The following is a 20,803-nucleotide window of genomic DNA, read 5'->3' as shown; positions in this document are numbered from 1 at the left end:
AGCTTGCATTTCCTCACATCTGTGTAAGATATGTATCACCGAATTACCAAGTATCACCAATAAGCCAAGGTTTGCCCTACTAGGCAAGGGATAAATATGGTATCGTGTGATGGAAACAACCCTTTCATAAAATTTAAATTTTGAAGAGTTTATTAATAGTAGATTGTTGCACCAAGCAGAAAGTTAGGTATTTATTATTGCACCGAGTGCCGATTTGGAAAAATTTTCAAACGCACGAGGGCAATATATTTATATATAATTTTATGGTGCTTAATGCGAAGTGCATAATCTGCTTTTCTTTCAGCTATTACTGGAATAGTAGACGAAAAAAAACTCATGCTAAACAATTAATAGGAAAGAAATGTCACTAGCACTCGATGATTAAATTTTTGTTTACATTCGTACTCTCAAAAAATGACCACGGAAAATTAGCAAGGTTGCCGCCAATTTGGTTTTTTTTATTTCTTACTTTTTTTGGCAGAGGTTGTAGCCAGTAGCAGATAATTTTACCCGCGATCTGTCAAATTTCGGATGGGCACCAGGTTGGCCAACCAAATACATAAAGTTTTTTTTTTAAATATACGGCTACTTACTGTTTTTGGTAGGATTGGTAGCAACAATTTTTTGTAGGTACGCATTCTGTCAAATTTCATAAGACCGTTAGGTTGAGCAACCTACGCTAGATTTTTTTACAGTATGCAGGCTAATTTTATAGCAAAAATACTTGTGTTACTACTTTGGTGGTCCAATTAAAAAAAAATCTAAAACAATGCAATAAAGGATTTTCATACATTTTTTCTACTCTAGAGCAGAAAAGTCCCGCTTTGTGCTGGGTATTTAGTGCGGTTATGGTGAAATTAAAGCATAGTTGGAAGAAAAATTAAATATTGCATTAAAAGGCATTTATTATTGCATGAACACACATTTCTTGCATAAACGTAGCTATCACAAGGTAGCGGGTGCGCAAAGTAAGTCGTTCAGTTCACGTAGAGTACTTGAGTGCCCTACACATGCGATGTTCGGCACACGCTAACAAAGGCCACCTTGGAAACGTCCTGCAAACAGTTTCTCTTGATACTGAAGTTAATCCAAGGTCTAATAGTTTAACTAAAAAATGAGTAACGGCCTAGTTACAAGCGTTGGATTAGAACTTTGGTTTAATAGTTACTGGTTGTTCATTACATGCAGTTAAATTACCTATACATAAATTATGTAACATATGTATTTACCAATATAATAAAAAATCCGTGATTTGACCTATGGTCTCTCAAGCAGAGAATCGTGAATTAAGATTGTTTTTTTTGGAATCTTTTTGTATTTTTTGTTTCAATTCCAAATTTTTTGTTACTTTTGCGGTCATCCCGTAAAACACATATAAAAAATACAAACTGAAATATAGATGCATAGAAAAACCAGAAAAATAAGATGTGGTGTAGTGAAGCACGTGGCACGGAATGCCGAGGACCTGGGTTCGATTCCCAGCGCTGGTCTTATTTTTCTGGTTTTTCTATGCATCTATATTTCAGTTTGTATTTTCGATACAGAGAATCGTGGGTTTAATCTCGAGCTTGCATCTCTGAGTTTTTAGAATTTCATGTGCGAAGAAGGTAGAATGTACGTCGGATCCCATTGCAGGACACAGGCGTCTTTTCAGAATGGGCTTAGGCCGTATATAGTTTCCATGCGGGCCCAGTGCAAATGGGGAACTTCACACCATAAAATTTCTTTGCCGGTGTGTACAGGTTTCCTGAGGATGTTTTCCTTCACCGTAAAGCTCATGTTAAAATCAGTTAAAATAGTACCAAAGTAGTAAACATTCCTTTGTGCGACAACCAATTATAACCATACACTGGTTATGGGTAATTTTTGTGTCTGAAATTTTACAGTTTAACTACAGCCTAACATGTGGACTTGTGTAACCCCGTGGACGTCCACGGTTTTAACATAAAACGTGAAATTAGAATACGTCCATTACTTAGTTCTGCTGTTCTGTTGTTTTTCTAGGCCATTTTTTTCAGCAGCCCATTTTATTAACACCAACATTAAAAGCGAATGTTACATTCCTCAAATTTACATAACTATTTAATAATTAGCCGTAACAATAAGTCAAATCCAAAACTAGAGGAAACAACTGTTACATAAAACATTAACTAAAACTAATTAACGGAAAATGTCGGCAAAATGGAAATCTTTACCTCGGAATTTAATGACAGGACACAGCTATACAAAATTATAATTCATTCTTAAACACAAACCATTAAAGATTATCGTCTCTATATTCTCCAAGTTAAAGGCGTCAATGAATAAAACTGAAAAAATCATATAACTATAGGTGTGTAAAAAGTTGACAAGTTAAGAAGATACTAAAGCGATTCGGGATTCAGATTTGGACTCTATTCATATATAAATAGGGAAGAAGGAGGCAGCAGTACTATTGTAAGAAGTGTTAAATTGGCCGGACCTTGGTAACGCCTCGCGGATGCGTTCAGTAAAAGCAAAATGATAATACATTGGTTTTGGCGGAGTGTGTTCTACTTGGTCCCTTGCCCCATTATTTATAAACACTTTAAGCTTCTGACCGTTAAAAATTCGTTTGTCTTTAGGTATCTCTCACTTTGAAACTTGCCCTTGCCAGAACAAGAGAGAGCTTTGAGTAGGCCCCTTGTGGGCCTATGCATCTATTTCAGACGAATTTCGGCGTGTTGCCTGTGCACAAGATCTTTCGTGACTGCAGGGCTACTACGAAACTCGAAACTCGAAGTTCGTATCGTACCGTCCTTCTCGCTCTCGTATTAAATAGTATAAGTGTCAGAGGGACCGCACGACCGATATGAGAGCAACGTGTTCGTCCACGGAACTGGCAAGAGAAGTTTGCGGAGGCTGGTATAGAATCGCCTTGATCTCGTTTCTGTCTTTAACCAGGCTTCATCGCAATTGCGGCCTTCAAATACACGTAGGCCCCAGAAGAAGAATAAAGCAACAAAACAGTAAGACCCAAACGCAGCAGCGCAGTGTGTTCACGCGGGAAGTGAATCAGCGGCCCGGTTGCGCGTCGGAGCGTTGCATTGCGTTGCGCAGCACACGCGATGCGGTGATACGGCAGATCGAGGTCGCACGGGGAACCCATCAGAAGCATCGATCATCCCTAATTCAGCCATCTTATCTAGACTAAAGTGTCTATAAGTTGTAAATCTAGGGCCGTTTTTTATGTTTTCAACCTCCACGGCTCACTGCATTGGCGTGCATTGGGTCGATTTCAGGGTAAACAGTTGGTATTTTGCGCCGCTGTTTACTGACTGCACGCCATAGACTACGTGTCTAGTGAAATTATATCACGAGTGACTTTTCGAGTTCGTTTTGTCAACTCACTGACGTTGTTTCAGGGATTTTATCAAAATCACTAAACAAATCTGGTAAAAAAAGACTTGATTGTTTGATTGATTTCGTTATTTCACTAAACAGTCAAAGTCAAAGTCAAATATATTTTTTCAATTTAGGCTATAACAAGCACTTATGCGTCAAAAAAAACTACTACGAGTACCGGTTCGGAAAAACCTCTGTTGAGAAGAATCCGGGAAGAAACTCAACGAGGTATATTTTTCAGGGAGTTTCAGAGAGTTGATCAAATGACTGATTTTTTGATGATAAAATGATATAATGGATCCGCTATTTTAACGTCCTGCGAGATTTGGTCAAGTCCTTGTTTTGACCATTTCTCTGCGACATATTCATCAAACTTATTGTTAGTAGCATAAAGACGTCTAGATATTTTTAACGTCTTGATAATGTAGATAATTAATTCGAATTATTTCAACAAATACTTGGCTTAGTTTAGCCAAACCCGCTAAGGTTTTTCATCATTTCATCGAATGTTTTTATTCATAATGTAGCCTTTGCACGGGATACCTACTCTTTGAAAATCGGTCAACTGCTAGCTCGATTTAGATTAAATTTGGTATTTAGACAGTTCGTGAACTTAAAAAAGGACGTAGGGTAGTTTTGTCTCGGATAGTTTTTAGTTTTGTCTTCTTGTTAAAATATTAATTTCATGTGTTTTATGTACAATAATAAATTCAAAACTCGGATAGTTACGTAACTACGGGAACATCCGTGGGATAGCGGTAAACGAATTTTTCGCAAACGGAGGCCCGGGCAAAAGCAATTTTTTTTTACTACATTGTGATCTGGAAGTATTAAACTACTTACTATCGATGTATTAAACTTAAGTTTTTGTTGAAAATTTCACTTTTTATACATAATTTTGCGCTGGTTGCAACTATTCTGTACCTATAGAAAAAAACAATCCGACTACTGCAAGTGGATTATAATTAACTAACAAGATTTGAAACAAACAGAGATGAAGTTCAATAAAAGCTTTGTAAATACATAGATTGTTAACATAGCAACTTAGCCATTGCAAACCCTTAGCTCCAACTGCATTTTAATGACTTTGCTTTTAAGCGTAAAATCCATTAAGCAAAGCGACGATTGGAACGAATTACGCCAAAAGTGACGCATGCCATGCGACGCAAATTTATCACTCGCTGTTTTAAGAGGTCGCTCCAAAAGTCGACAGGTTTAGACTTGGCTCCCGTTAGGATGAATGTTCCTACGAATTTTGGTCAATCTAAGATTATTCCCCGGCTGTCTTTTAGTAAATTTACCTTGCACATTTTTGCTGTTGCGTTTCTGCGGATGGTATGACCTTGAACAAGATCAATATACTGATCCCAGAATGAAGAAAGAGACGGTGAGTATGATTGCGAGAGCTCGGACGTTAAGTAAAGTCTAATCCCAGCCTATATGTATACGTCCCGTTGCATAGCACAGGCCTAATCTCAAAATGAGGCTTGGGATCTTCATACACCCATCGAATTGCTTTGCAGATTCGTGCAAATTTTTTCACGTTGTTTTCCTTCACCGTATAGCTCGTGGTAAATGTCAAACGTAATTTCACACATGAATTTTGAAAACATTGTCAAAGTAAAGCTTCAAGGGTCAAAACTATATACGCAAATAACTAAAATTAAAAAAAACCCTATATAAATACCAGTGTTTCTGTACTGATTAGTATTTAAGTATATGTGAAGGTGTTCAATAAAGATTTATTGTGTTGTATGGTATTGTATTGTAAAATTGTATTCGTTCCAGAGGAACTCGCCCCTAAAGTTAACAGTTAGTTTAACGAACGCGCGAGTCACCCACAGTCATTTGTTTAGACTCGTTGACGCGACCATTGCGAGTCTCATCTACACGATTGGCACGACCAAAATCAATACAAGAGGGTGATGAGTGTGACGAATAGCTGGTGAATTGCGTTAAAAAAGCTAAGTTTAATGTTGTAATGTTCTCGCGTGCTAATAATAATATCATTTATTTCGAATAACTTTGATTCATAATTAATGCCCAATAGGTGCCACCCTGTTGCTTATTATTATTATTTCTAAGCTTATCCATACTTATATTATAAATGCGAAAGTGTGTGTATTTGCATGTTTGTGTGTTTGTATGTTTCTCCGTCTTTCACTTCGAAACGGAGCGACGGATCGAAGTGATTTTTGGCATAAACATAGTTTATAGGCCGGAGAGTTACATTGTTATCCCGGAAAAATGCACAGTTCCCGAAGAAACAGTGCTTGATAAGTTGATAACCGAGTTCCAAGCGGGCGAAGCCGCGGGCAAAAGCTAGTATAATAACATGTGTTATATCTCTCTATCCAGAGTTACATTCGGCTATTCCGCAACATCTCGCCACTCCGCTCGGGCTAACACTTGGTAACCAGCGTTTTCCCAGAGATAAGAACAAGCTACATCGTTTTTCCATCCCTGAAAACCCCTACATACCAAATTTCATCGAAATCGTTGGAGCCGTTTCCGAGATTCTGATCATACACAAGAATTGCTCCCTTAAAGGTATTAGATATATTATATTATTATATTATAGATAAATAGGTAATAATTATATATATTATTTATATTGCAAACGACATAAAATTAAACATGGTCATTAGTTATAATCCAAAGCCGTGGTGGCATAGAAAGCCGTGGTGGCATAGTGGTTTGACCTATCGCCTCTCAAGCTGAGGGTCGTGGGTTCAAACCCCGGCTCGCACCTCTGAGTTTTTCCAAATTCATGTGCGGAATTACATTTCAAATTTACCACGAGCTTTGCGGTGAAGGAAAACATCGTGAGGAAACATGCACAAACCTGCGAAGCAATTCAATGGTGTGTGTGAAGTTCCCAATCCGCACTGGGCCCGCGTGGGAACTATGGCCCAAGCCCTCTTGTTCTGAGAGGAGGCCTGTGCCCAGCAGTGGGACGTATATAGGCTGGGATGATGATGATGATGATGATTAGTTATAATCAGGCTTTTAAATCTAGGTTTAAGTGGTCTTAAGGCTTGTCAGATCCATACAAGAACTGTCAGTTTAAGCCTTAAATCGAGATTTAAAAAAGTCTACAAGACGTCCTAAGAAAATGACAAGCACTCTGACGTCTACCTTATGTCGTATTGGTATTACAAAAAATATATACATACATAGAGATATATACCTGTTTCCATTGAATATCATATGAAAATTTTGGGTTCTGACTTTTGCTACCTCTTTGAGACAAACTAACAAGGTATTCTTAAATTCATATATTTCAGCAGTTAGGTTATTTTGACAGTCGTAAAGGTTTTCTTTATGAAAAAATTATGCACACGAATCGTCAGCCAATGTTCATCTTTCGATGTAACACAAGAATTGCTAGTTAAATAGTGTAGAAAAAGGGACGATTTTTATTCAGGCACAAGTCTAGAGCAGATAACTATACAGTTTTTCCCGAATGGTGAACCCTCGTTAGCCGGCAGCCAGTGGTTCGTTATAATCCCTTAATGGCCGCCATTAGGAGCAGGGGTTCCGTAAATGGATTTACATCTTTTTTTAAAGCCAACTGCGAAAGATACGGTATTATGATTAAATGTCTTGTGTTGGGAGCGTGACGACACGGAATTACACTAGGTTTTTAAATGCGTAGGTATATTCGTAAGTACGGTGCTAGAACTTTCAAGATAATTTTGAACATGAAACTACCGTGAGACTCACTCATAGAAATGAACTCGGATAACTCTCGTCTTAAATTGAGTTAAGCTCGACTTATTTCGGGCTGATTCGTAGCCCTTCCTCCAGGAGTAACGCGACTCAGCGGCTGCTGCAACACGACCCTAACGGAAGGGCTAGGATTAAGCCTAAAACATGTCGAGCTAAAATCGATTTAAGACGGGAGTTGTCCAGATTTATTTCAATATTTTTTATTTGTTTATCTATACTGTTGTAAGAATTACATCTTCGTATGGTTTTTGTAGAGTTATTAGAGAAGAAAGAAAGAAACTAAATTTATTTCACAAGACACAATAATAAAAATATACAACACGAAGTACAGACTCATTGTAGTTACGAATCGGACACATTGATTCTGCTGTATCTGTTATAGTAAAATAACTTACTTATCTGGCTATGTCCCTGAAAGTTATGTTTTTCTTTGTCTAACTTTCTTTGATAAGTAGTTATTAAGGATAAAGCTCTGTTTACAAAGATCATTTGAAAACCCCGACACATGTTTCAGTTTAGTTTTGCCTAGGTACTATAGTGGACGGACGGTCCACTATCCTAATTAAACTCTACTTCCAATTAAAAACTCGTCTTCATATTATTTTCATGTGTATTTCCAAATAACTCGCTACGTTGGCCGCTCGGATACAAGTCTTATGTTTAACCCCCTTGCGTCCGTTCAATATTATTATTCAAAAATGGAACTATGCTGCCAGTCTCAAATGAACGTACGCAAGAAGTTAGTACAGTACCGTGGAAAAAACTTAATCACGTACTAGGGTGAAACTTTTGCGCTACTAATGTGTTAACATGCCATACATTTTCCAAAGAAATCATAGCGAAATTGATTATGAGAAGGTTCCACCCTGGTACGTGGTTCAGTTTCCTCGACTGTACTATTATTACACTTTCCAAGTCAATAAACATTCAACATTCAATTAAAAGCCATCAAAACATTAAAAACTTTCCAAAACACAACCCTACTTTCCCTCTGTTAACGACAGTGTCATAAAGCCTCGCAACACGACAAAACACCATCGTGTTCAACAAGTATCAACTTTCAACCCTTACTACCCTTACTCTCCTACTAATAGCACTGAAAAAACAACTTAAAACCAGCCCCATGAAAGTTTCCTTTAGTATAACTGGAATATAGAGTTACGATATTTTAGAGGGGAAGGTTCAGTAACATGCACCCTCTTGTCGCCCTTAAACCGTGTGACAATACATTTTCACGATCCGGAAAATAGTCGTGAGAATCACGAGCTTAAATTGAGGGTAGTAGAGTATTTTGTTGAGGTGAAGAGAGTTTTGAAAATAATGAGTGTTAATAACCAGTGTTTTAAGTGTTTATTACGATAGTTTATAGTCGCTGAAAAACGTGCTATGTTTGCGATGATAATTTTAGATGGAATTAGATTTTAGCTGACAAAATAGTGAGGGAGGGGCAAGTGCCGTCACTTCTTAGTTAAAAGTGTATGTATAGTCGACCAAGAAATTGGTTTACCACCAACCAATTGGTTAATTGGTTTAATGTTATTTGTAGCGCTTAAAACGTCAAAGCCTATTTTAACTCACAAGTCAATATGACAGTTAGCCTTATTGTTTTATTACTGAAGTAGGAACTATCATTAAAATTGGTAAAGCACTTTCTTGGTCGACCATACATAATTGTGATGTCACATGGAACTTTAACCCGCACAACATATATAATCTATTCTTGTAACCAGGCCATAAAAAAGTACCTAATCTTTCCGATTTGTACTCTTCTGACCATTGCTCATCATCTTCTCATCATTCATCATGTAAATAAATACCATTTAATAAAAATAAAAAAAACATTCTGTCAGACGATGGAGTATTTCATAATCTGTGGTTCACCTGCCCAAGACCACAGAGAAAACTCCTGGCGAGATAAGATAATAACAGACTTGGCCATACATAAATAATGATAAAACGAAATTAAATCACAGTCTTATTAGGATATTAAAAGTTTTTTTTTATGTCTTCGGTGTTTAGGGACGCATATTTCATCCAATTTGGTAAATGCAGGAGGGTTGTCTTTTGCCGTTTAATGCTTTTAATAATTACGGAGGAGACGGATATTGTTTTTAAATGACTTATTTGATTTTGGGGGTTGGAATTAATAAACACGAAAAACTACATTTACTCTACTTATGTCACAGTGCCTAAGTTAGTTGAGTATTATTTAGTGTAGTTATTTATTTTAATCTATACACGTCGTAGGGTCAATTCTAGTAAGCTCTATAGTCAGTTAATTTATCTTTTTAGCTTTAGCTACCAGGTCCGTTGGCTTATAAATAAAGGAATTAATTCTGTCAACCTTAAGTAGCATCTACAGATTATACCATTTTAACAGAAAAGTTGTTGCTATAATTCTTGTCATTTGTTACTTAAGAATATTAGGTAAAAATGTTAATAGATTTTCTATGTTGTTCATTCTTTAGTGCTGCTGAATAGTAGATTGTACAACAAGAGCATAAAACGAGCCATTTTAGCCAAGACGTTCATATAGCCACCCGAGCCGGTACGGTACCACAGAGGGGTAAATGGGTTTAATGCTCGAGTTTTACACTTTGCTTTTCACTTAGATTACGAGGAAATGAAATAGCAACAGTGGAAACAATAATTCACTTTCTGTGTACCTTTTATTTTTTATGCATGATTATAATAATTCTATATCGTCGCTCGCAGGCAAAAGTACTAAAGCGACACTTTTGGCTAAAATGAGTTATGCATATCACCAGAATCAGCGAATTTTTCTGCATCGAACTGTCTAGGTTTCAAAGCGATTGGAGCGAAATTTAACTTTTTTTTGGCGCTTTAGTCTTTCAAAAACGCTTAAATTTGGGAAGCAAATTACTTAATGCAGCATCACTTTCATTATTTTCATTTTAGTACTGTTACCTTTTTGCCATTTTTCGATTTACTGTCGTTCAGTCTTTTGCCATTTTTCTAGTTTGCAAATGTTGGACGTTTAGTATTTTGTGCAAAAAAACAAGAAAATACCTTTGTCACTTCAGTAATTATGCCCTCCTCGAGTTGAAGTTTTATACACCTTTAGTCGTTTGGTTGTATTGATAAGAATTAATTTATAAGAATTTAGCTATTTGTTCTTAAAAACTACAACATACGTTTGGCATTTTAGCCATTTTAACATATACAAAAGCATACATTCAAACAGGATTAGCAAAAAAACTTCACGAAATATTATAGATTTGGTGAAATTAGTCATAACTCTTGACCTTTATCGTGTATTAAAAAAGTGTTTAGTATATATACGTAGTAAAATATCATTGCAATTCGATGTTTGGTATATAGAAACATCATATTTTCTTAAGATTTATAACTTTATTTATAAATTATAATGATTATTATTCCTTAAAACTTTAAGTTCTTTTTATGTTGCCAAAGGATAAAAGAAAATAGTATGTATGTATGTAAACTCTTAATTGTACAAAAGAAAAGAAACACAACACAATTGACAAACTTTGAGATACTTGTACAAAGGCGGACTTATCCCTTTAAGGGATCTCTCCCAGGCAACCTCAATAGTAAATCTATTTCAAAATTTTGTAGTTATAATTTTATCGCTACGGTTCTGTTTGCATCGAATAAAGATGATGTTCGGCCCTAAGTATTTGAAATTTAGAGTTAGAAGTTTTAATTTGTTTTTATTAATGTTACATAAATAGCTTAAGTTGTCCCTGGCGCAAAGGTAGCCATCAAACTGGCCGCATTACCACGTTTAATGGCGATAGACAATCTTTGCACCAGGGAACGAATCCGCGCGGGCGTGAGCGTGACACCCCCTTTCCGTAATTCGACGTCCCACTTTCCGAATGTAAACAATCGCTTCAAACGCAAGAGGAACAAAATAATAGTGCCGAATAATTCTGCCGTTTTTTGACCGCAAAATCCACCGCGGATTGCCGCGGACTATTCAGCTGAGGTGCGAGGCGGCGAAAGTACTAACGCACGTAACGTCCGACAGCAAACACTTTCCGTTCTGCCATGGCACTAAAGTTAAGCCATCTGGCCTTTTGCTGTCGGTTCGACAGAGGACCGGAGGCTCCAGAACGCAGAGGATGTTGGCGGATATTAAAGCCCTCTTCAGTATGTCAAAGAGAGCGTAGTAGCGCGGAAATTTTCCTGAACACCGACAAGAACTCAACGCGTGAAATGGCCAGGGTGCGTACCGGTGGCTAGGTATAACAACTTTAGATATATTATTGGTAGATATAACTTTCAGTGGGTATAATGAATTATTGGTATAATCTGGAATACGTAATACTATTATAATAATAATGTGTTATGCCAAAAAAGTAGGTTAGGTTAGAACTGCGACCCTATCAAGAAACGAAACTGCCTGAAAACTAGGTTAGGTTAGAATTGCAACTCCAACGATTTCATAAAGAAAACTAAATTATATCTACACATTATACTACTAAATACTTATAGCATAATATTGTGAAATTATGTGTTATTTGTTATACCGATCATCACTTAAGCCCTGATGGCCATTTGCTTCCACCATGGAGCCGCAGATGCATTTATGAGGCACACAAACATCGCAGCCCAGGCGGAGAGCTACTGCCACCCACAATGAGTCGTTGTCCAGAAGTATTTCCAAATAAGGAGCAAGCAAAGCCCATAACCACGCTCCCGCTTTGATTTTTGATACCGACTTCAGCCTGGCTAAATCCACCCTAGTGGCACACCCACCCACAAGTGCCAGAGCGTCTCTAGCCCCCACGTCATCCCAAACTCGTTATATCAGCGGAGCCCGAGGCAGCGACGCTAGTAGGTGTCGAGCCGTCCACCTCGCCAGTGCACCATGCACAAACGGAATGGTAACCCGATGGGGTTTCATGAGAATTTTTAATTTTAAGAGACAAGGCCACTATAATAACTCCATGTGATGATGCGAGGAAGACTGGCAAGCCCACATTCTCCACACGCCGCAAACTGAGACCAAACTTGAACATGGGACTTGGTTGAATTTAGTAGTGACGGGCAGGCTTCCTCCAGGTCGCATTCTGTCCTTAAGACTATAGAGTCCAAAGTATATGAGGCCGGTGTGTGGGGGGCCGTTCGCCTGATGACTCGGTAGCACCTCCGGGTCTTGAGACGCTTGTGTTCGAAGCATCCTCCCGCGTCCCGCACGTTAAATTTCCCTCGGGAGCCGGATCGGTCCATTCAAGCCTTGCCGGTAAACTTGGAGGATGTGGTGCGAGCACTAGGGTCATTCCATAATGGGTCAGCCGTGGGCTTAGACGGAATTCGACCAGCTCATTTTCAGCTGGGTTTTAGAACACTGAGGTCACGATCCACAACACGCACTTTCGTCACGGAACCCGGAAATCCAGACTGTCGTCTTGAAGTAGGATCTCAAGAACGCGTCCAATACTAGCGAGAGGGATGTTCTGTTGGGCGAAGTGAAAAAATACATTCCCACCCTGTACCTTTTTTACACCAGGTCTATCATTCTCCTTCTAACCTTGTCTACGGCGATTCTCAAATTCTTTCGCAGGTGGGTGCGCAGTAGGGAGATCAGCTTGGACCGCTTACCTTCAGTCTTACTATTCATGAAGCACTGTCGTCTCGAAAATCACCTCTTAATATTTGGTATTTACTCGTAGATGATGGTACCTAAGGAGCCTAAGGTCGTAAAGCAGGACTTGGCTTTCCTTATCCCCCCCCCCCCTTGAGAGGTATAGGACTGAAGGCGAATATGGGACAGATTTAACCCCGCCTGTTCTCCTTCTTTAACTTCTTTGAGGTCTTTCTTCCTGGTCTCAAAGGGCTTTTTACACTAGACCTTTACCCTCTTGGGTTCTTCTATTTTCCAAGAGGCCATTTCTAGTGCACTAGAGACCAGGAAGCGTCTATTTTGCTCGCCCAGGAACGTTTGAAGAGTATTAATACCCATCTCATCTTGACTCTGTTACGAATGTGTTTCGCAGTTCCAAAAATAACCTATTTTTTGAAAACCACTCCAATGGTTGTGTTCGGGTAAAACTTCTTCTTTTGACGTCACGTTGAGAGATACAAAGGAGACTGTATTGAACGTGTCCCTTGCGGATGAGCAATGGGTCCAAGCGTCCTTGCCCATATGTAACGGTGGTCTCGGTTTGCGGCGTACGGCGGATGTGGGCTTGCCAGCGTTCCTCGGATCGGCACATGGAGTTGGTGGCCTTATCTCTTAAATTTTTAAATCTCATAAAGGTTACCAATACCATTTCGTATGTGGATGATGCACTGGCGAGCCGAATGAGACTGGCGTCACTGCACGGGGCTCCGCAGATACAATGAGTTTGGGATGACGAGGGGGCTAGGGACGCTCTAGCACGGCCTGTGGGTGTGTAACCACTGGGGTGGGTTTGGCCAGGCTGAAGTCGGCATCAAAAGTCAAAGCGGGAACGTGGTTATAGGCGTTGCCTGTTCCTTATTTGGGAACAGTCTTGGACAACGACTCATTGCGGGTGGCAGTAGCTCTCCGCCTGGGCTACGATGTTTGTGTGCCTCATAACTGCAGCTGCGGCTCCATGGTGGAACCGAATGGCCATCAGGGTGTGTTATGACCAGTATAACAACTTTAGATATACTTTCACTAGAATAAAAGATATTTGGCATAAATACCAGTAATTCATTATACCCCACTGAACGTTATATCGAACATAGGTTATATCACATATATTATACCATCAATCAGGCCTACGCGTCTGTTCCAGACGAATTTTGGCGTGTTGCCTGTGCACAACGTCTTTGGTGGCTGACTAGACAGATGCGAGAGCGACATGTCCGTCCACATCTCTGACAAGCGAAGTCTGCGGATGTTGGTGCAGAACGGCCTTGGTGTCGTTTCTGTCTCTTTTCAATAAATGCATTGAGCCAGGCAAGCCTTCATCGCAATACTTGCGGCCCTCCAACACACGTCTGCACCAATCAGTGCATTTTTCCGCAAGCTTTTCTCAGTCTAGGTGGTCAATTTTGAAGACGGCCATATCTCACTTAGCGCAGTCCTTAAATCTCAGCAAAGGTCTCACGACGTTTCATTTGGCATTATACCATATTACTGTTAGGGGCTGTTTCACCATCCATTGATTAGCGTTAACCGACGGTTAAATGTGATGCCGTCTCCGTCTATTGAGTCTATTCGAACAAAACAAATAGAGACGGCATCACACCTAACCACCAGTTAACAGTAATCAATGGATGGTGAAACAGCCCCTTAGTATATTAATAGTTTGGTACAACAAGTCCATGATACCGGAATAGTTAGATCATGAGAATATAACAAATGTTGTTGTACCAATAGTGCATTATATTTCTTAATCGTTATATAGACCAATAATATATCTAAAGTTTCTATAGCAACCATGACGCATGAGTTTGTTATTCAGGTTTCTTACTTATTAGGTACTAATAAGTACTATAATGTTGAATGAATGATTTATTTGCATAACATAGAAAAAAAATGTTCTGAAGTTTTAGTTGAAATGCTAATTAAAGTTATTACCTACAGAATAAATTAAGGTATTTTACGTATTATTTCATCCTTAAACCTAAGCGTATGCTGTGTATATACACCAAAAATAGTAGGACATGATAATGATCAAAATACCTCAAAAAATAATAGTGAAAAAAACCTTTTGTGCATTTTGTTAGAAATCAGATGGTGCCTTTGTGATTAATTACCTTATAATATTAACAAAAGTCTAGTGTTAGTAACAGTTAACGTTAAGTTATTGAAATTTTAGCATAGATGATTAATATTTATTATAATTAATTAATATTATTTATATAATTTCTGTTCAGTAGGTACTTTGGAATATTTTTCCCTTGCAATTTGGTAAATCAGCATTATGAACAGTTTGATAAGAAATAAAATGTTTGTTGTTAGTAAAAACATGCTAAATTTATTGAGACGTAAAATCACATAAGTTAATTTGAAATATGACGTTTGAGGTCAATTTTTACGTTTAGTCTTTTTGCCTGATTGCATTTGCTCGATGACTAGGGGACAATTTACTAAAGCGACACTTATCTCCTAAACCAGTGGATTTTGCTATGAATTATTAAAACCTTATTATAGTCTATTAAATTATGTGTCATATATTCCTGGAAATTTAAAATTGGTTGTCTGGTTAAAAAGTTATGATTTTTTTTCGTAAAAAAAAAACTTTAAATCGCTCTCCTGTAAAGTTGACGAAGTGTCGCTTTAGTACTTTTGCCTGCCGAGCGACGATATTATTTTTAATTTAACTGATTTATTTTGATTGATTTGACTGATTTTTATTTTTATATAAATTAAAAATATATATAAATAATACGTAGAAACTTTTTTGTTTGTGGCTGTTGACACCTGATTACCTTGGTCTTAAGTTGGTTTTAAACGAAGATTTTATTTTATGCACTAGAGCATAATAAAAAGTCATTTTATGTCGCCTAGATACAGCATCAACACGAACTTTACGAGCATGAGAAGTGAAAATTATTTTTATGAATTAAATACGGGTTTTGTTCCGCGTACCTTGATTTTACTGAAGCTCGATATTTCGGCACAGTTGCATGCGCCGTGATCACAAAACAATTCATAAAATTAGTAATTTTAATGACCGTGATAGCACAGAATAACTAAGCGATAGTCTAAAATATTGTGCTGCTGAAATCCATATCCATACTAATATAATAAATGCGAAAGTGTGTGTGTGTTTGTATGTTTGTCCGTCTTTCACGTCGAAACGGAGCGACGGATAGACGTGATTTTTGGCATAGAGATAGTTTATTGGCCCGAGAGTGACAAAGGCTACTTTTTTCCCGGAAAAATGCACAGTTCCCGAGGAAACAGCGCGCAATAACCGAATTCCACACGGGCGAAGCCGCGGGCAAAAGCTTGTAAAGTTATAAATAATGATGAAATTTAGAATGAATATAACTTTAACCGTAAGTGTTAATTCAAGATAGGTGTGTGTTAACATGCTAGTTGGTCTACGTGGACGATGCCATGGATACAATAGAATTAGTAATATCTTCTTTCTTTTAACCTTTTAAGTAAATTGCTTTGTTTAAAAAGTCTAAACTTACAAGCATGATTTTTAATCGGTTAACCCACTTACAGGTACACGAATATAATTAAACAAGAGCCGGAAACCAAACCTTCCTGCAGCGACCGGCAGTTGCAGCCGTGATATATGGACTTCATTTACTTTGCAGGAAGTCTCCGATAAGTACTTACACAGTTGTACAGTTTTGCGAGCAGTAGAACCTTGTCAATATTCTGCCAAGAGGGATATAGCGATGTTAATATCAACCACTTGGTAAATGTAGGTACTATCGAATCATTTGAATCTCACAGAGCGTAGAACGTTCTCATAATAAGTTTGATAACGAATTTCTTTTTAAAGGAATGTGATGTCAATATGATTTTTTCTGTAAAAAACTTCCAAAGAGGACAACGATTCAGTTGGTCCGACCGTATTCGTATTCCGATGCTCGCGCGGCCAAGAACAGTAAACATCCTACAGGTTGACGCGAGCAGACAGCAGTCTTTAAGACACTATGAGGATGTGCTCACAGACATTCTTCAAAAGCAACTATTAACAAGCAGCAACATGGCTAGAGGGCTGTAGGTACGGTGAAGTATTACGTCGTGAGGAAACCTGCACAAACCAGCGAAGCATTCAATGGCGTGTGCGAAGTTCCCAACCCACACTGGGCCCGTGTGGGTGGGAACCACGGGCCAATTTAAGCCCTCTCATTCTGTTGAGTAGAGGTGCTGTGGACATAAATTAAACGAACTATTAAGTGATATAATGGGCATCTACTATTTCTCTATCTCACAAATTGGATTCTATGTTTAAATCGCCAAAAAAGGTAAAACCCATCGCATCCTAACCATTTAACCATCGACCAGAACTTTAAAGCAAAATTAATGAGTAATTTCTTAAAAATATCTGCAATTAATCCCAGTTTTCAATAAGCACGGGTTAATATTGACTTAGTGAGCGGGCCCGAGTTTGTCCACGTCAAAGGCCAGTGGCTATCAATGGCGGCCCGCGGGCACTGCAATTACCAAACCGTTCCGTTTGCATTTAAAAATGTAAATTTGGATTATATTTTCGGTGAAAATTGCGTCTATGATGTTCTTTGTTGTTTTTTACACTTAGAAAAAGGAGTTAGAGTTAAAAGAAGTGGAGTTTGGAAATTATTAAAGTTATTTTAAAAGGTAGATCCAGCTTTGTAGCCAGAGAGGTGTAACGGTCATCTTATTTTATTTTCTTATTTTTTCAGAAATGAAACATTAAAACTTATTTATTGTAAAATAACTTTAATCAAATGACAAAATCAATTCACCTCTTTTATCGCAGAAAAATATTAGTTTTATTAAAAATCAATGGGTTTATAAAAATATCTAGGCACCTAATGTTATCCCAGACCTAGTCCCTGGGTCCAGGTGGAGTCATGAACCGCATGACTTGGTTATATTAATCCTAAAGCGTACACGTTTCTGTAAATCTGTAACCGCAAAGAAGCTAAGAGTTCAATTTCCACGAGACACAGACAAAGTTTCGGGAAACATATAGGTACTGATTATTTGGAACAGGATTATACAGTCAGTATCAAAAGTAGCGGATCACTTTTTTACTTAGTAGTTTTAACACATTAAATTTGTCAAATTTGTATGGTGTTAAGTATGTTTCTGTAAAAAGACAAAGTACAAAGTATGCAGCTACTTTTGATGCTGACCGTACAATTATAATAAAATCATTAAAGTCATCAAACTTGTTTGTTCACTAATCAATCAGAAATTGCCTAGAAGAATCCACCGTAAGAAATTTGGCATAGAAAATTAAAACGAGTGATCTTAAATAATGATTCTCTTTTTATTGCAAACTTTAGCTAACCTAAATAACCTCCAATTCTTCAATGGTCGGTTAGACGACAATGCGAGTACAATCAGCAAATAAGCTTGTACAAAAACTTATTTCACTCGAACGAACAGAACCCTTATAATTGGAACCTGTCGTGGCGAAAAGCTTTCGCTAATTCTAAAAAACATATATCTATACACCGAAACATTCACAATATAAATCTTCCATACCTTCCAGGGCATAAACAACTCAACTGTCATATACCGAGCATACGGTATGTTAATATAATTATGGCAGACACTCGAGGTGACAACCCTAGATATACTGCTTGCTTACGGCATGCGTCATGGGTGTCGCTGGCAATAACGAGTGGCTAAAATCTACGCCTGAACATAGAGTCGTGGACTAGGGTTGTCACCTCAGTTGTCACTCATGCATTTTGATTTAGAATATAAATGATATGAAATTTTGGAGTAGTATGCATTAAGTTTCATATAAGTACTTTAATTGTCAAGAAAAGATCTTAATAAATTATGTCGGTAAACCACTCGCACGATGGACCGATCATCTGCTCAAAATTGCCGGCAAGGAATGAGAAAGAAACAAAAGATCGAGAGAAGCATGCACTGTTGGGAGCCTGCACACTACCTCACCCTCGTGAATGGGGGAAACAGTGGACGGCCTACGGCAGATAAATATGATGATGATGACTCAGAAGAATCGCACAGAAATGGTCGGGAAACCCGCTCCGCTCAAAAATCGTCGACCGCGCATAACTCCTCAATATTTCCTCATCCATACAACTCTCAACCCTTCCTAAAATATACGGGGAGGTTAAAAAGATGCCACGGCATAAGTAACTGCCCCCAGGAGTGGCATCGGTAGCGCATGCATAATACCTCTAGCCACCCCCTACCTAGCGTGAATATACGCCGGCCAAATCGTTCGTGAATGCGATTGTTCTCTCACATATAAATTATATGACCTACCGACACGCTATGAATATATGTATGAGCTCCAAATTGATATTACGATGCCTCGTATTTTAGACTTTGGCTTTTTATGCCACTTTTTGCGGGAAATTGGCTTTTTATGCCGCTCGGCCGTGAGTTGTGGCTGTAATGTGTAAATTTGTGATAATGAATATGGTTAAGGATGGTGTCGTTGTAACAGGTATGTTAAATAAAGTATTTTGGTTCTTATTTAAAGAGCATACCAATTTTTTATATTTAGGGTCAATCTTTTACTATCTGCCGATAACGTTAGTTGATCAAATATTTTTTAAACTCATCATCATCCCAGCCTATATACGTCCCACTGCTGGGCACAGGCCTCCTCTCAGAGCAAGAGGGCTTGGGCCATAGTTCCCACGCGGGCCCAGTGCGGATTGGAACTTCACACGCACCATTGAATTGCTTCGCAGGTTTGTGCAGGTTTCCTTACGATGTTTTCCTTCACCGCAAAGCTCGTGGTAAATTTCAAATGTAATTCCGCACATGAATTTCGAAAAACTCAGAGGTGCGAGCCGGGTTTGAACCCACGACCCTCTGTTTGAGAGGCGATAGGTCAAACCACTAGGCCACCACGGCTTACCTTTTATCTTCCTTCTTTCCTTTATTTGGCTTTTTACCTTCGGCACGGCTTATTTTTTAAACTAAAGCCAACAAACCAATATGCGGTCCTGATGGTAAGTGATAACCACCAGTCATGGACACTTACGAATTAAATTTTGCCTATTATACATTGGTGTAAAATTAAATACGCAATCCTACTTCCCAATAATACCTATTATAAATGCGAAAGTTTGTAAGTCTGTTAGTTTGTTAATTGGTTTGTTACCTCATCACGTCTTAATCACTGAACCAATTTAGATGAAATTCAGTACCTATAGGAGTTTGAGTTCCGAGGAGGGACATAGGATAATTTTATGCCGGAAAATTGCATAGTAAAGGAATAAATTCTAAATTAAAACCAAAACATATTAAGGTAGGCTCAAAACGAATTACTTCAATTAGGTAATTATTTAACCGATTTCATCTAAAATCTATCCCACTCTACCCACAATGTTGATGTGATGAGCAAGTCTGTATCTTTGTATAAAAAGAGGTTAATTACTACGATATCTGAGGACCGATGGATAATATAAGTCCATTCTTTCGCAGCTCCTATTTCCCAATAAATACTCAACGACCCCATGGGACCATGCCGATCCGGCAGCCGCGTAAATTAGGCCTCCGAGTGACCACAAAGCCGATAGTTTAAGAATATTCACGGGCATAAATTAAACAGTATTCGTTGCCCAGATTTCCCTAATGGTCGACTGTGGTACCTATAGCTGGCTGTAGAGGTCTTGAGACTTGAAGACAAAATATTACTGAAACTTAATGACCTGACCAACTTAAAAAAATTGGAAAACCCCTGACATTGTCATTTCAAAGTTCAAAATCTCAAAAAGGTCTCAACCAGTTTATCGAACATAGCTAAAAACAACTGCAAGGAAACTCGCTTTAAAAAACCGCATCGAAATTGGTCCATCCGTTTGAGAGCTACGTTTCCACAGACAGATAGACAGACATTAGCACACAACACCCCAAAAAGAGACGATATCACAATAACTTGTAAACACAATTTCTTCGACTCCATAAAGACTACTCAAATAAGTGCTTTCTAAAGCATACATTTACTATTGACTTCATCACGTCCAAACCACAGAACCGATTTAGATGAAATTCGGTATACAGATAGCTTGAGTCCTCCCGGAAAATTTCATAGTTCTCGCGGGATAGAAAGAAAGGAATTCTACGCGGATA

Source organism: Choristoneura fumiferana, chromosome 21, assembly GCF_025370935.1.
Source record: "Choristoneura fumiferana chromosome 21, NRCan_CFum_1, whole genome shotgun sequence".
Classification (NCBI taxonomy): Eukaryota; Metazoa; Arthropoda; class Insecta; order Lepidoptera; family Tortricidae; genus Choristoneura; species Choristoneura fumiferana.
This window is presented reverse-complemented; position numbering follows the sequence as displayed.